Source organism: Zerene cesonia, chromosome 7, assembly GCF_012273895.1.
Source record: "Zerene cesonia ecotype Mississippi chromosome 7, Zerene_cesonia_1.1, whole genome shotgun sequence".
NCBI lineage: Eukaryota > Metazoa > Arthropoda > Insecta > Lepidoptera > Pieridae > Zerene > Zerene cesonia.
In genome coordinates this window covers 7,535,044-7,553,547 of record NC_052108.1, presented here as the reverse complement: position 1 = coordinate 7,553,547, position 18,504 = coordinate 7,535,044, and the positions used below count along the sequence as shown (strand labels likewise).

Sequence of the window (18,504 nt, the reverse complement as noted above, 5' to 3'; positions counted from 1 at the left end):
GCATTTTCACGAGAGTTTACTTCATTAGTCCCTTACATTTACTATAATACATAATGCCAAGTATACAAAGATGTGAAGAAAAAGTAAGTTTTAAAATTGTTCGGAATTTTGCATGAGCTATAAAAGTGAAGTGACTAGGTGTCATTATCAAATTATAAAGTTATAATAAATAAAAACAATAAAAAACAGACGAATTTTTTTGATAAGACTCATAGAATCAACTAAATTGTCTCACATGCTCTTGCACATAGTATACGTAAGGAATTTATTTAATTCAGGCGATCCTAATCAGAATAATAAGATAGGCTCATGAAAATATTGTATTGTCATCGACCCTTGGTAAGTGTTTAAAGATTAAAATAAATCTATCCCTTTAAAGTGGGTCAAACTCGAGTCTGTAAAGGAGTCGGTTACATACAAGTATAATATACAGATGAAGCTAATAAAAGCATGTTTTTAAAAAGCCTTTGGTTTACGAATAGCAAAGAAAATGCTACTGATTTTTGGTTATATATTTATTACACTTTTACTAAAATTCTTAGCAACAGTATTGGCCGAGTTCCAAACACTAGTTCCAATGAAAGCTGAAAATCGTACTTTTGATTCGAACACCAAGCTGATATCGGTAATGCTGTTAAATTATAACATGTGTATCCTCTTTATTCTGGGGTAATGTTAAAAATAATTTACTCACAATGTAAATAATGTTAATATCTATTTAATTTATTTATTTAACAATATAACGTACCACCACAATTTAAAAATGATGCATTTATTCAATATTGTATTTATACTATACTAGTACTGTACTAGTATCCCGTAGGAATATCGGGATAAAAAGTGGTCTATATGTTATCCCAGTTGTCCAACTATCAACGTACCAAATTTCATTGCAATCGGTTCAGTAGACTTTGCGTGAAAGAGCAACAAACACAAACACACATCCGTACAAAGTTTCGCATTTATAATATTAGTAGGATTTGCTTTAACAGCAGCTTTTACAACCTATTTACTTTATTGATATAAGTACGTTAAAGTAAAAAAATACCCGAAGGACCACAGAAGCTGCTAAACTCGTTGAAGATGCTGTGGTGGTTTCTGCTTTAACTGTTTGCCCCATCATTTTTTTCTTACACATTTCACGTTGACTTGCGAAAATCAACCCGTACGTCATTGGGTGTTATTCAATGGGTATAATAAAAAAATGATTTTGTTATATATAAAATGCAAGTGGAACTATTTTAACGTTATAGCTCAATCATTTAACAACAATATAAATCATAACAATTATTTACTTATAACATAATTCTGTACATTTAGCTTAAAAACTACGCGTACATATAAATCAGTTGTACTGTTAACATGGGCGGAGGGATAAAATTTACTGGATGAAGAATGTTATATATTTCCGCCTTTTTGTATGTTAGTTGAAGAGAGCATAAAGAGCATTATAATCTATCCATTAATCAAATAGTTATTTAATAGATAACGTGTAGGATGTATAGAAAAGTTAATAAAGAATAAGGATGATAAATGTCGATGAATTTTAATACAATTGTATTTTATTTATTAACCGTTTCAAACTTTACAGAGTGCAACATTTAATTATGTGGTTATAATTATTAATAGCCGATAGATTTCCTTTTAACTGACTTCAAGAAAAGGAGGAGGTTATCAATTCCAGTGTATTTTTGTGTTTGTTAACTTAAACCTTCAGGGTGAACTAACTTTTATGACCTTTTTTTATAAGAAAACGTGTAGTTTCATTTAAATTTGGTCTAGTGTCAACTATTTGAAGATGATTTCGTTTAATCATGATTTCATATTTTTTTGTAGCGCATAAAAATGTGCATAAATTTTATCTTATGTTTTATTATATATGACTAAACAAACAACAACAATTGATCTGAGAAATACCCGCATCTTCTGTACTCGATCAAGCTCTCAACATCCGACAATTACATTATGTAAGCAATTGTTTAGCAATTTTCCAATTTATTAAGTCAATGGCCCCGCAAGCCAATCACGCAGAACACGAGAGTATTTGTTGTGGATCTCTTGTTAATTTTCAATTGAAATACCCGTCTATTATCGCCGACAGCTTATGTGAAATGCGTATGTTAATATAACAATGACTTAGTTTAGTTTAATAATGGCCTATATTAACTTTCATTGTGTGATATAGATTTGGATTGTGGAATGAATTGGAAGCCAAATGTACAATTTATTAAACCTTTGTGTTTACTGACTGACCAAACTGCTTGACCGAGTGGGCTTAAATTTGATAAGCAGATAGCCACTATAATGCCTACTTCATTGTGGTTGTCCGTTAAGAATAAATTTTGATAAATTCTTCCCCCAAGAAGGTAACGTAGGCTATGAAAGTTTGTACCAGGGAAATTTAATTAGACCATATGGGTGAATCTGTGGGCTACAGCTAGCCAGTAGTATTTTTTCCATAGATAATAGACATCAAATTATGGGTCGTAGCTAGCTAGTCTGCGCCAAAATTATACAGACGTAAAGTTTGTAAGTTTTCGAGTGCGGGATCTCTGGATCTATTGAAACCCAACTTAAAAAATTATTTTAATAATAAAATGCTACGTCATTTGTGTCATTGGATATATTTTGTTTTTTTTTTTTTTGTAACCCAGGTGAAGCCCGGACGAGCGGCTAGTTTCATATAAAACTACAAAAGACAGCTTCATTACGTTAAAATTTCACTCGAAGCGCAGAACCGGAAACAACATCCAATCCCCTTTACATCCGCCAATTACTGTCTACATTAATTTGATTCTCGTAGAATCATAAAATTCCCTTTAAAAGGGCTTAATGTTGACAGGTGAGAGGTTAAGCTCTTATGATAAAACGGTCTAAACAACTGCTAGGCGTGGGCATTTGAGTATTTAATGTGGAAAATTGTGAAATGGCAGCGTTATCTGTATTTATTTTACGAAATCTTTTTTCTTTTTTATGAAAACTTTCTATTACAGCACACTCTTGGTCGTCGTCGCCCATGAGCATATTGTCTATAGCTTGTGTAATTTTTGCATGACTGTCAAAACGTGTTACATGTCAGTTTCACCGTGACAACGCTCGATTCAAAGTATTTGAAACGTCGGTATAAATATTACAATAATAAATAGCATTTAAAATTCGTTAACAATTTAATTTTCTACAGTTATTCTGGTACACAGGGCAATGTAACATAAAAATCCGTTCAGTAGGTTTCGCATGAAAGAGTAACAAACAATCATCCATACCGACAAACTTTCACGTGTATAAGATAGGATATGTGAAATTTTCTGAGTCTAGAACTAAAACCTTCATTAAAACCTTCTCTTGAAACTATTCTTAACTAATTATTTTCAAAGAGTCTATTTTTTGTTATACTCTGATATAGATTCTTTAGGAAATAATTGTGTTTAAATACCTATATAAAATTTACCATTTACTCTTATCGACGATATTTTGGCATTAATAAATGTCATAAAGTTATCAAAATGATTGAAATTAGTCTTTAATAACACAGCGCAATTCTGTTGAAAAGGAAGTTGAGGAAAATACAATCAAAATGCGACGTGTCAATATTGACGCTTTCAATATTGAAAGCGATTTTGATTGAGAATATTATAAAACATAAAGCAAAGAATCTTTAAAGAATTACGAATATAAGTACGATTCAATTTTCATGATAAAATGTCGTGTAAACAATTTCTCACATTACATTACATTTATTGTTTTTGAACTTATATATAACTATTGTTTATATTTTCTTTTTCTTTTTTCTTCTTTCTATAATTAATGTGTAATAAAAGTGTTAAAATAAATAAATAAATAAACTTATTCAAAAATTCTAGACTTGATACAAACTTGGCGGATTACCATGGCGTCTTAGAGCAGTACTAATACCAATATGGGAATGTGATGGTGCTTAACGAACATTACACGGCTGAACCCGATTTCATTGTACTTTCAGGCTTAAGGAAACAATTTGTTTAATATTCTTATAACGATCGAAATGAAGGTAACATGAGTTAACAAACACATGACATCTGCAGCTGTTAGAAACAAAAATGTTATCAAAACTATTATGTTAAAACTGATTTTTCAGTTTCTGAATATATTCCGTAAAGATAAGTAATAATATAAGATAAGTATTAGGATTTCAGCTAAAATTTCAGAAAGCGTTAAATTCACCACGCCAAAATGTTGCTGTTTTAAGTTTTAATAAAACGATTTAATATGTCGGTAAAATATTTTAAAACTGCAATTTTGTAAGAAAATTTTGCTCGCAGGTTAACCTAAGTTAGGGTTATTTATTCGCAATATTAAACTTCGCTTCTTTACTTTGAAAGAACTCGAGAAATAATAAAGAAATTACACTTTTATTTCATGTTTATATTCCAAGGGAAATGTTGGTATTTTACATGGAAGTTTTTGTATTAAGGTACGTTGTGACTTGTGTGTAGGAAGTTACCACTTTTAAATTATGCACGTATTAAAAGTTGTTCCTAAAGAACTATTTCACACATATTTCGTGTACAATAATTTTTTGAAACCTACGCATTTTCGAGTAGCTTTGACTGTATTCGTTGTTCTAAAATGCAACATTAGCTACAAATATATGCTTTTTATTCGATTTAAAAAAAATAAGGACTTTTATTTCTTCGTATATTTCATGTGCGTTGTGAGACTAGTTATATTGCGACTGTGTCTACCTTCCTCACGGTGCTGTATCGAAATCTTTTGTAAATAGGCTTTATGATACTAAAGTAAACTGAATGGCCGATAATTAAATTCAACCAAGAAAGGAGGAGTACAACTAAAATTATAATTTTTCAACTGACTTCAGAAAAAGAGGAGGTTACCGATCAGAATAAAAATCAATCGATCGCATTTTTTATACTTGTTACCTCATAACTTACTTGGTGAACCGATTTGTATGATTCTTTCCATAGTCCCATTTAAATAAATTTAAAAAGTCTAGTTTTTAAAATTTGAAGGCGGTTTTGTTTTTTGTTAATATAATTTATTCATACCAATAAACTTAATTCTAAAATCATGCAAAACATGAATTATAACCTAAATCTTCATATGTATTTAGTTATAAAAATCCTACACACACAACAAACCAATTACGTACGTAGCCGTTTAATTAAAGTTAAATTTAAAGCTCCGATATCAGGAAGAACATAAAAGAATAAAGGTTTTTTATGAAAAATAATAACTGACGAATCTGAGAATCGAACTATAGAATAAAAAAGATTTCGCACTGAATAGTATTGAGCTACGATCGAAGTAAATGAAATAGAAAATTGGACACTTAAAAAGGTTGAATTTTATGCCAAGTTCGTTAATGGAGATATTATAATGACTTGGCAACGGGAACTTCTATTATAATATACGTGAAAACTATTATACTAAAATATTGTTAAAAGATTTTTATACTTCAAATAATGGGAAAAGGTTGCAGGATAATTTCAACTCCGTATATTTTTTGCTAATTAAAAAGAATGAAGCATTTTACATGATGTCCTAGTTGAATATTACAACAATCATCCAATGGCTATTGCAATACAATAACTACAGAGTACAAGAACAGAGTTTCTTGCCGTCTCTTCTCTGTAAAAGTTGCTTTCCGAATCGATAGTAAATGTTAAAACTATGTTATGACGATTCAAAAGTGCTTCTATAAGTCTAATTGAATATATAAATGTTTGAGGTTGAGTTTGAATAGCGATATAATATAATATCCCACAACCTACACTTTTATTATGGTATACTTTATTGATAAACTATGCTTATTAGAATTTTGGAATACGGTATAGCTTTTCTATTTATATCTTGATTTGTAATCAATCATCAACATGCTTTTTAATCCACATAAATATGGAAAACTTAGCAATCCTGACTAAAGCACCAGTTTTACATAATACCCGCGGCGTCACTCGCTTGGTACCAGGATGAAATCCAATCTCTACCAAATATATACAGATACAATAAGCTATTTTTGCGAGAATCATCCATACAACTACCCACACTTACAAACTTTCGCGTTTTTATTATTAGTAGGATAGGATCTGAAAGGGCATTTATTTATATAAGCGTTTTATAAATACACCTTTATATAAATATATATATATAATAACGCGACAATTTCCTACTGAATTCGGAATGAGCTGAGTAATTCTAGCTATACCTTATTTTATTTTTTCCAATTAAGCCTAGGAACTTTGTAAAACTCTCAACTGAATTCAGTAATAAAAAATACTATTTGAAACGGAGCGGTTTGTGATTGCATTGAATTTGTGCCGCATTGCATACAAATTGCATGGATTGGTCGTAATATGATAGGAATGCTTCTGATACTACCTTGCAACCTGTACATTTTATAGATCACTCTGAATTCAGGCTGAATATGAATTATATATGCGGCAAAGTGCATGTCTAGGTGTATATAATGTATTGCCGTTTAAAGTTTTATTAAAATATCAATGATTTATTGAACTGTTCCTTCTTTATGGAATTGCATTATTATAACTAATCAAAACAAGTGAACCAGTGAAGAAATTGTAGTTTTTAAATAATTTAGTATCCTACATATCGTAGAACTTATTAAACTCATAAAGAAAAAAAGACTTTCTGATCTTATACTACTTATAAAACAAAATGTGCACGGTATGACATTACATCTTACAAACTAAGCAACAACTAGTTTCAGAAACAGAGAATCCAAAATTTGATTAGATTGGGCAGTTGGTTAAGCTTATACAATATGATATGGATCTGAGACCGTCTCATACATTGTATAGCCCGCATAATATATACGTAAGTACTTATAGCGATGATTTTCTGTAAACTTGTGGTCTCATTATTGCATTGGACACAATTCAATCAGTATCAATTCCCGATAGGCGTGTAAAACAAGGTAAAACATCAAAATACAGTAAAAATATTGATGGGAAAAGGTTCGTCGTTCTTGAAGAAATTGGAATTATAAGTCTTATAATATACATAAAAGAACCTTGTTATAAGGACAGAATTTCATATTCTTGGTGACTGTTATAATATATTATATATTTCAAAATAATAAAGTCATACTTACATTAAAATAAAATTGATAACATTATTGAATGGTGGAACAAATGAATGCATTGTTTTATAATTAAAACGCTCGTTAAATATTTAAATATCGAGGTATGCATAGGCGTTTTGAAATTTTATAAAACACATTCAATTCAAGTGTTCGTTATAGACAATTCTGAAAGGTTTATTTGTGGAAAATTTTATTGCATTTGATACATGTAAAATAATTCAATGAATACATGAATGATAAATTGTTATACAATTCACATTTATATTTCTCGAATAGTAAATAGGTGATGCTGCTTTGGATAAACAAACTACAAAAAATTCTATACAATATGTATGAAATCTTTATTTTAAAAGAAGATAATGGAGACTTAAATGTTCAATTATTTAATCAATGAACGGGATAACAATATAAAATAACGATACATGTATATATTTTTGAGCTATTATTATCAAATAACTAATTATTTAACAATTAATAATTTAAATACAAAAAGATCCGAAGTTGATTAAATTTCATCATTCAAAAGGTATACTTTGCGAATCAAAGAAACGAATAAACACATTAAATAAATCGGAATTTAACGATATTTTATGAGACTAGCACCCAGAGTTCATTTGTGCATAATATAGATTTGGAGTGCAAGTTTAAGGAACTATTTAAAATTAGTTTTGAGCCTTATGCTCAAATCCTTTGTATAGACAAACATAAATTTAAGACTTGATATAATTTAACAGTTAGTCTTCATAAAATGCGTTTTATTGCTGTCCCATGATATCAATGTCCTCCAGACGATAATCCAATGATATTTGCTACTTCTATGTTAAAATAATTACTGACACGCAATTTTTATAGTAATTACCAAAGTTATTCCTAGTTAGTTAGTAGTTATTAGTTAATTTATCATATCTACACATTAATCAATATGACTGTTTGAGCACTCATAAAAATTCCCTTCGAGCGTGTTTCTAACTGACTTCAAAAAGGGAGGATGCTCAATTCGAGCCTAAGTAACGTTTATGAGCAGGATTTTAGCAAGAGCATTTCAAGGAGCATAATTCAAGGGTGTACCTTGATAAAATGATCTAATGATGGCATCCCAGACAGTATGAGAGATCTTTCGAAAATCGTAGGGGTCGACTACTGTGTTCGATTTTTTTATTAGAATGTTTTTGTATTTTTTTTAATTAAAATTTACGAGGATCTATCTGATGATGGAATCGAAACTCCTAACTCTTAACGTTGAGAGAAGTCATCAACCCTTTGTGTTCGGGGTTGCCTTATTTACTGACATTAAGGGTTTGATGATGAAGACCAAGATCCTTTAATAAGTCGCTGCGTAAAACAAGTAAAACATATTATAAGAAGCACTTCGACCCCAATTTATATTTGAGTTTTCCGTATCCGAAGGGTAAAACGGGACCACATTACTAAGACTTCGTTGTTCGTCTTTTTGTCTGATCGTCCATCTGTCACCAAGCTGTATCTCAACCGTAATAGAAAGACAAGTTAAAATTTCAGACACACAAGAAATAATTAAAAAATCCAAACTAAGAACGATAGGTATGGACATAAATTGGATGGGTGACCAATTTTTTTTGCACTTAGCCGAATTGTTCTGAAGGTTTTACTTTTAAATATTTTTAACGTCGTATGTATTTAAATATATGAGTGAGGTGTTAAAGACATATTTAAGTAAATTGGTTCGAATTACCGCACAAAAATTATTGTAATTTTTTATACACTAACAATCCACCACAATTCTACATTTTACATACAAAACAAGTCAGATACGCAAAAATAGCGCCATTTTCCCAAAACTAACCAAGAAAAGTATTTTGATACTTTTTAAGCTAAAAACACAAAAGCAAACTATAACTCCTCAACAAGACTTAACTACAAAACAGTGTTGTAAAGAAGACACTAAGTACATCGTAAATAATGGACTTGTAGAGTACGTACCACATTATTATCTGTTCACTAAAAACGAGAGAAAATTCCATGTTGTTGATAACAAACTAATCCCATAATACGGACTGTGATATGTTATCAGATGTAATCTTAGTGATATTTGGTAGGTACGGAATCTTGCCTTTGTCTCTGCCAAGGGCATAGAGATGAGATTAAAATTTAACACACTGTCTGTCGAGGTTTACTTTGTTTCGTATGTCCCTCGTATTAGATTTTCTTTTTCATCTCTGTATAGATTACACAACAGGCTGAAAAGAGATTCATTGCGTATGTTTGTTTTAAGATTATAAAAGGGATAGTTGTAAATACTATTATTTAGAAATTAAAAACTTTTTAACGGATTTTAAACGCGATTTATTCATTATATTATTAACCCGACGTTTCGAACACTTTACAGCAAGCGTGGTCATATTTTTAATACTCGCGTAAAATCTAACACAAGAAAATACAATTCTATTATTATTATCATCACCACTAGCCCATATATGTTCTCTCTACAAGAACACGGGCCTCGTTTGGGGTTTCAGGCCAAGCTCGCCAAGTGCGGGTTGGCCGATGTCATATGTCATCGACCTTTTGATAGACATGCTGGTTTCCTCATATATCTTTGGCCGAAGCAATTTATCCAGGTATGTACATATTTTTTATTCAAAAAGTTATTATATCCAAGAAATAAGTCTAAGAAATTAATTTCTTTAAGTTTTTGCATGTTGTAGATACAAATTGCAGAATGAAATTTCTCTCAAAAGTTTTAGTAACAGCTCGGAAGCACACTAGAATATTAATTAACCCATTTTTGTTCATAATCTAGCATTCATATGAACATAGTAACAAAAAATCCTCTTTAAACAAAACCTTTTCCGTGTTATATTAACTAAAATAATAGGAAGCTTTTATTAGCTCAATCTCAAGGTTGTATCGAGAAGAGATGCGTAGCGTTTCAAAAGTTATAAATGGTGTAGTATATTGTATGACAGAAGCTGCGATACGTGTTCAGAACTATTTATTTGTAGAAGCTGATCCTGCAACTGTTCTCCCTGGGTATCTGTGCAATTTAAATTTTAGTTTTATAGCTATCAAATGCTTTAAAGAGGCTAGGCGTTGCTGCGGTTTGGCAAAATGACGCGGGCTGGTGATCAGTTTTTTTTTATATTCTTTATAAATTGCTATGAATATAATTTATTTACCTTTTTGCATAAACAGGAACACAATTTAAACAATGATTGCAGAGACCCAATGATTGCCTGGAGGTTTAACACTTAGTTACCTTGCTATCAAAGTTTATAGGGTGCCTTATTGTGGGCCGTTAATTTAATTGGTAATTTTACATTGATCTTTTTAATTATTCCTGTTTATTAAATTCTTATTCACTTTACACAGAGTATTTTATTATTATAACGTACTATATGTACTTTATAACTGTAGATACTAATTTTCACTTGCTAGATACATTTTTGCTATATACAATATATTTCTTTCAATACATTTATTTCAATTCGTTCAAAAGCTTATTATCCGATTTATAATTTTGAATTTAATACATTATATCGTACTTACATCTTACTTAGAAAGGTATTCATTGCATATTCATTAGATTATTTTTAACGAATTCTCAACAAAGTAAAATAACTCTTCACCCTTTTTACTCAAGAGCAATAATTAAAGAGTATGACCTACCCGAACTCGGTCGTTGCACAGAAAATTATAATTATACAAAAGTACGTATTACTTCGTTTCTTTTATTCGCGGCTAAGATTAATCTAGAGCCAGCGTAATTCAAGTTTAATTTAATTCAAAAGAACAATACAAAGATTAATGACTACTTTTTGTATTGAAACTGAACTCCTTGGGTAGATTTTGAGTTAAATGAAACCGAGAAATGGTAGAGATGTGATTTATTAATATACTAGCTGGAACCTGCGGCTTCACTCGTGTGGTACCGAGCTCTATAGCATAGCATGTGTGTTAATCCAGGTAGAATCTATCTCTGTACCAATTTTCATATAGATACGTTATAGCATAAATTGCTTGGAAAATCGAATTCTCACTACATAGTATGAAACAAAGTCGCTTACCAGTGTCTGTTTCTATGTATGTTTAGATCTTTACAACTACGCAACTGATTTCGATGCGATTTTTATTATGTATTGCGATTTAAGAAGAAGGTTTATATTGATAAGAAATACAAATCACAACAGAGTATATTTGGTGTCAGTATATTTAGGATCCAGGGTGTGTCGCTAACAATTTTAATATGTATATGTTATTTTTGCCCACTTTTCATAAGACGAAACCATCTCTTTTTACGTTTAATTTTATTAATCTAATATTCGAGATGAAAGTTATACTTAATTTTCAATTTTAGCTACGAAATGCTATGTTATAAGTGTACATATTTTACAGAATATCGTGTAAAATAATTATGAAGTGCATTTAGAAAGACTTCCGTACCCAAAACAAAATAAAAGCAGGCCCTCCGTCCCTCCGTCAAGATCTTTTTCTCGAGAACGCATAAGGATGGATTTTGTTTATCGTTATTCTCAAACAAAAATCTATTGTAGATATTTAAAAGATATCCACAACTGAAAACTTTAGCTTTTAGTATGTAATTATACATATAATGTTAGATAGTTTTGGAGCAAGTTTCAATTCTAAGAAATGGAAATATGAAGTCTGAAGAGACTTTAATAAAAACGCTTCAATTGTATCTTTCATAGAATAGTTGCAGTAAAATACGTGTATCAGGAAATGTTACAACTATGGAATGTGAATATCGCTGAACTTGAGCGTAAATTATTGGAAATATTTCAAAACAATGGCCTTTTTGCTGAAGTATAGCAAATATGCTTTGATTAATTTTAGTAATATGTTATTTTATATATAATAATATGTATACTTATGTCACTTACATAAGTTTGTTGTTTGATAAATTGCGTGTCTTGTAAGTGATGTTTATAAATAAATTTTAATTTATTCGGGCTACAATCGATTACTTATCTTATATATGAAATTCAAAGTTGTTGACTCAACACAGAAAAGTTACAGATAGTAAATACTCACTGATTCAATGTAACAAAGGATGTGGCGCAATTGTCTCTTTTGAAAGTTTGTAGGAAGCAATATATTCACTGGGTTTGGATGCCCAGGGGATGTTTGTCAGATGTAATATGGGGATATTGACTTGAGAGTTAATATCCTGATTAAATATCTTATTGGCTCTCATTTTACATTGGCAACGTTAGAGTAGTGTGGGCATGGTTTTAATTAAATTGTTGTTGTTGACTTTGCATTCAAGGTTTTCCTTTATTTGTTGGGGAAGAAGTTGTTGTGTATTGTACAGAGATTCGAAATAGGGTAAAGAGATTCGGGTATTAGAAATAATCAATGAAATTAAAGTGATTTACACATTAATTAATGTGTACGAAAAGCTCATCGGATGATTGATTGATATGTGCGAGTAAAAAACTTTACAATTATATGGTTATCTATACCAATATTATAAAGCTGAAGAGTTTGTTTGTTTGCTTGAACGCATTTATCTCAGGAACTACTGGTCCGATCTGAAAAATTCTTTCAGTGTTAGATAGACCATTTATTGAAGAAGGCTATAGGCTATACATGTACCAAGGGCGAAGACGGGGCGGACCGCTTGTTATTAAATAATTGTGAATTGAAAAATAGATGACACTTACTAACAGAAAAAACATAAACAATTTTTTGAAACTTTAGTTGATGAGTATTAATTATCAAGACTAGATCGTAATTATATCGTAACGTTTGAAAACAAATCTGAATTTTTCATAAAGTTATAGACTTAAAGTATAGTATGTGTGTGTGTTTTGGATTTATGTAAGTACTTAATGTGTCATTTATTAAATTTCGTAAGGACAACAACATTCTCATAAAAGCTGTAACGGGAAAATTTCGCAAATTGTAAATTTTATTTTCCTTACAAATTTTATGGTTGAGGTTATTGTTTAAGAAATTTAATAATTCAAAGTTTACTGCCTTGAGTATTAAACTCGTCGCAATCATGACACTGCAGCATTGTTTTAGGAATTAATATATAGCATATTAATATATAGGCATAGTTGCTGCGTTTAACAGCTAGTATGTCGTTTTAATGTTTATATTCTAGAACAAATATTTTTGTCACATTTCTAGACTTTAGCTTTTAGATTCTATAAAATGCAGTTTTCAACAATGTTTATCCTGGTACAATGTATAATAATAACTATGCACATATGTATGGTTATTATTATACATTTATACGTAACTCAAAACTCCAAACTACTGGCACAAAAACATGCCACATAAACTATTACATACACTAACACAATAAACAGATATCCACAACTTTCACAAATTGTATGATACAGAAGTTCAAAGCCAATGTTCAGAAAAACGAGGAATATTTCAGAAATAGGCACAAATATACCAAAATAGTTACAACATGTTTACCATCCACGTCTATTTGCGCTCAGACAAGATAGCGTGTGGATTAAAAGACTTTATATTTGCTATAAAAGAATCTACCCATAAATGTATTACAATCACTGCTGTACTATTTATTATTGATATTATTAGGAGTCGTAATTAGGATTTACACCATACAGTTTTGAATATGTATTACTATATACGAGAAGATTTTTTCAGACACAGAAGCAAGGATATATAATTATCGTTTATAGCAGATCATTATTAAATTCTGTATGATAATAAAATGAAACGATCCCCTGAAATTAAATCAACATTCTATAATACTGCCACGACACCCCATAATCTAACTCACTTGTAACCTCAAATATAAAACAAGCCCAAAAAATGTATATCGCAATTAAAAATAATTACAGTAACAATTAAATTAGCTTATATAATTTGTCCACGTTTCGTGTTTGCGAATAAATTGCGAAACTTCGTGATAAATGCACGAATATATTACGCAATTGTGTAATTACTTTAAAATGTACTTGTATACAATTTCTGTGTTTAACTATACATTTGTAAATAACCGATATTGTTTTATCATCATCAGCTCATAAATGTTTCCTAAAGACACATGGCTCCTATGAAGTTTTAGACCAAAATTCACTCTCTGGCCAAATGCGAGTTGGTATATGTCACATGTAGTCGAACTTTTGATTCTTCGATATGCCGGTTTTTCACGATGAGTCCTCAGTTATTTGATCGTTTCGAGCAGCGATGATCGAGGTCGAGATGTGAATACTGTGTCTATACATGGTAAAATCAATGTATTTCTTACACGGCCGCCCGGTTCGATCTATCGACTTTATGCGTTGACTCTGGTCTTGAGTTCCGCCACTGAGCTGTGACTGCTTCAACTTAATATTGATTATTTTTGGTTAATTATGATTCACATTTTATATAGTATTAGATAAAGTAATGCACTACTATTTACGGCAATTTTTCGTACTGATTTCATTATCAATTATAAGAAGAAGCACTTCTTATAGAGATCCAGATTTCACGTAAAGATATAATAAGTAAAAACGAATTAATAACGGTCTAGTCATTTTGGATAGACAACCGTACAGCCTGCTTTTTCTTCTTAATATAAAACGTGTATTGTGTTTACTTTTGATGTAACAAAAGAAACATTTGGAAGTAAGAGTAAGAGTGATGTACAAAGAGACATGATTTATAGGAGTGTTTTGATTTTCTGTTTCACATTTTGTCGTCGTTATATCATGTTTATTATTATTGCTTTACATTTTGTTTAACTTGCTAATGTAATATAGCGCTCAGTTATAAGAATTTACAATTTTTTTTGTCATAGCGGGCAACTGAGCTGGTGGTTCGCCTGATGGTAAAGGATCACCAACGCCCATGAACATTGGCAAAGGTAGAGCCTCTGCGAATGTGCTGCCCGCTTTTACAGGGTAAGGGAAAAGGATATGGATTAAGAACTGGAAAGAATGAATGGACTGGTATGGGTGAGGAAAAGGAAACGGGCCTCCGGCTCTCCCACTCATAGTGGCATGCCACTATTTCACGCCGCTTTTTTGGGGGTGTGGTACTTCCCCAGTGCGAGCTGACCCAATTCGTGCCGAAGCGTGCTCGACTCCCACAATAAAATGTAAAAACCACACTATATTGTTCAATTTGCATTTTTTTTGTATATAAATTCAGTTACATCCCTTTCAGTAGTCATAATTCAAAGAGTTAATTCAACTGAAGCTGAAAGCATTTGTAATTATGTATTTGTTATATGTACCTATTCTATATATTTGTACCTACAGGTGTAAAAACACAAATCTTTAGGGAAGAGTTAAAATGTATATTTATTCAATTAAGTCGGCACATTATCCCATTATCAGAATTTCAATTAAACTGCTGATACGCAATTTTCGACCATAAGTACTAGCTATTTTATCGTATACTCATATTAAAGGTAAAAAAGTGGATACAAAGAGAGTTTTGCGTAAATGTTTCCTTTGTTTTCAATTATTACTGCTTTACACGCTTTAATTAGCTTGTAAATATTTCAAAGACATTTATATCACCCGCATATGTCAATAACAAAAGAAAACTGTATACAATTTCTTGTGTTGTTTAATTACTTAATGAAGAAAAAACCGGACTCCAGCAACCAAACAATTCACTTGGCCTTTCGATGGTTTTATTCTTAATATACTAAAGCTATCATTATTCTAAAAGGTATTGATAATACTGAATCATGTTTATTTTAATAATAATTGAGGAAGCCCTTAGGGCGCGATCTTATTTAGCCAAGTGTTGTTTGTTTATGTTATTTTGGTATTATTATAACCTTATTAACTTTGTTATTTGAGAAGCCTCAAGTACGAAATAATTAAAAAGTAGCTCAGTAGATACCATAGCCACTTTTATATTATTATTCTTATTTAGTTAACTTACCCAAAAAATATTTTAGCCTCTCTAGAAATGTGATAGTTGCATAAATTCTGTAAAAAATTCCAATTTCCCGCGCTATTTTCTTTTTACGTCTCAAACTGAAAAGCCGCGTAGTGAAATAATATTTACCGACGTTTCGCAAACTAATTTGTTGTTATGTGTTTATTGCATGTGTGTTCACAACACAATATCAACGTTATGCAGTGACCTATAGAATACATATAATATTTTATAGATAAGAGTCACATACAAAGTACATACATACATATGCGCCATAACATCTCATACAAGTTGTAAATTGTCGACAGCTTAACTCTGGTAGACTTTCTCAAGTCTTATGCTTATCTAGCTGTTAAAGTGACATTAAAATATTATCCCTGGATGGTTAGAAGATAATAAATTTCATGATGTCCAAGAAACGGTGTTATCACAAAATACGGTTGAGGAATTGCGCAGTATTAGAGAGGAATATCAAATAGGTAAGTGTAAGAAAATAAATAGCAGGATATCAAGAGAGATTCATAGTTTGTAAGTTTTAAAAAATATAGCACATAATTAATCGATCTCGGTATTTTCTTGGATTTGTATTTTGAACCTTAGAACAAAGTTCGTGTGAACTTAATTGGCTTAATAATTTAGAAATTAAGGACCTTTAAGCGGATTTTAAACGCGATTTATTCATTATATTATTAACCCGACATTTCGAACACTTTACAGTGAGCGTGGTCACGGGGAGACTTATAAATCACGTTTAAATCCGTTTAAAAGTCTTTCATTTCTAAATGTATAATACTCGCGTAAAATCAAACACAAGAAAATGCTATGGCTGAATAATTTTACGAAAAATTTTGATTGGGAATTTCAACATTTTCTATTGCGAATTTGCTTATTGTATACTAATATAATAGAGGGAAAAATCTCGTGTGCTTGTTTGCTATACAACTAAAAACTGCTGCATTTAGTTTATAAGTACTGTTAACCATTGGAAAGCTATGTCTTTACCGAATAACATAGTATATTATTTGTCCTCGATTAGCCTGGGAAATGTCAGATCAAGAAGGGGATTATATATTTTTTTCCGTAAATCTATTTCCTACTGTTCTAAGTTAGTGAGGATGGATGGATGGTACTTACACATTCAACTGAATGCAATGAAACAGCTCATCAGGATTTGTATAAAATTGAATACAGGGTACATTGTAATTTGGATTGCCCCATAGCCTACCTATTAACTTAGCCTATTATTAGCAAGTGAAGCTGAGGGCCACATCTAGTCGAAAATATCGTCTCATATTGTTTTCATTTTCATGTCAAGAAAATCCATGGTCGCAGTAGGCTCATAAATACAAATAGTAACAAAATTACCTTTGTTATTCAAATCTCATACATATGTATTGTGCTTGTATGTTTATGTAGATATTTACATATGTATGTATTTTTATTGCTGATAACTTTTATGGTTCGTCGCAAATTATTTCCAGATACTACTTAATGATAAATGTATATGTAAAGATTATTTACAATTAATTACCTTAAATTTGTAATAAGAAGAGGAAAGTTTTGTTTTTTTATGTAACAAATAAACTCACAAATCAGTCAAGCGTGCGTCCGACACGGGAAGCTAAGGGCATTACAAATAAACTAAAGCATAATATGCAAAAAAATGTTCTCTCATCCAATCTATGACCGTACCAACTGTCGCTTTACCTCGTTTTAATTAAGTGTTTCAGTGGCATCCGAAATACATCATAAGCATAAAGATTTTTTTTCTAAAGAACTGTAATAAAAGTGCTCATAAAATAATAAAAAATATAATTGAATTGTAATTAGTATAAGAAATCAAATCGATTAGTTAGTACGACAATGTTTCAAAGATTTCAAAACAAGAGAAATCCGACAATATACAATACAATATTACTTATATTTTAACTGCATGATATGTTACTTACATACAATATTCATAAATTTCGGACACGACTATAATTTTTTTCTGCTCTACTTACCTCTAATAAACCAAAATGTCAGCTGATCTTTCAAAGTTGGCTGCAGAAACTCTAACAATCTATTCAATTTTGTACTTCACTTCCACTTTACATTATATTAAAGTTCACTGAAGCAACTGAAAAAGTTAGTTTCAAATTTGTAAACTTAAAAAATTTCAATTCCCGCCAAAAGAATTGTCAGTTTTTTTTTTTGGAAAATCGTCGGTTGGCAGCCAGTATCAAACAGCCAAGTACGATCGCGGCATTCAAGTTTGGAGTGGCGGAGTGACGTGCTCTCCGTATGGTATCTGAAATCGAACTGAAGTGTTGTACTGTTAACTCTCTTCAGTATCCGACGCCATGATTGACGCCAGATTACTTACAATAATGAAGTCGTTTTAACTTTGAACTCATAATTGAGACACACACTCCCTATGGTTCTTGTGGACTTGGCGGTGACTTGGCGGTTTTAAAAACTCATAACAGAAGACTAGTGCCAAAGCAAATTCTAAAAACGTTTCTCCATGAGTTATTTATTATTCATGATTTATTAAAAAACTT

General features: G+C 30.9%; 1 protein-coding gene across 1 annotated transcript in view; it reads right to left on the bottom strand.

Annotated features, from left to right (window-relative positions):
- The window catches only part of LOC119828341 (prolactin-releasing peptide receptor-like), a 55,498-nt gene extending 37,261 nt beyond the window's left edge, over nucleotides 1-18,237 (bottom strand). The window contains exon 1 of the mRNA XM_038350467.1: nucleotides 17,965-18,237. The gene's annotated coding sequence lies outside the window, so the exon portion shown is untranslated. The remainder of the gene's footprint in view (nucleotides 1-17,964) is intronic.
- Nucleotides 18,238-18,504: the final 267 nt, after the last annotated feature.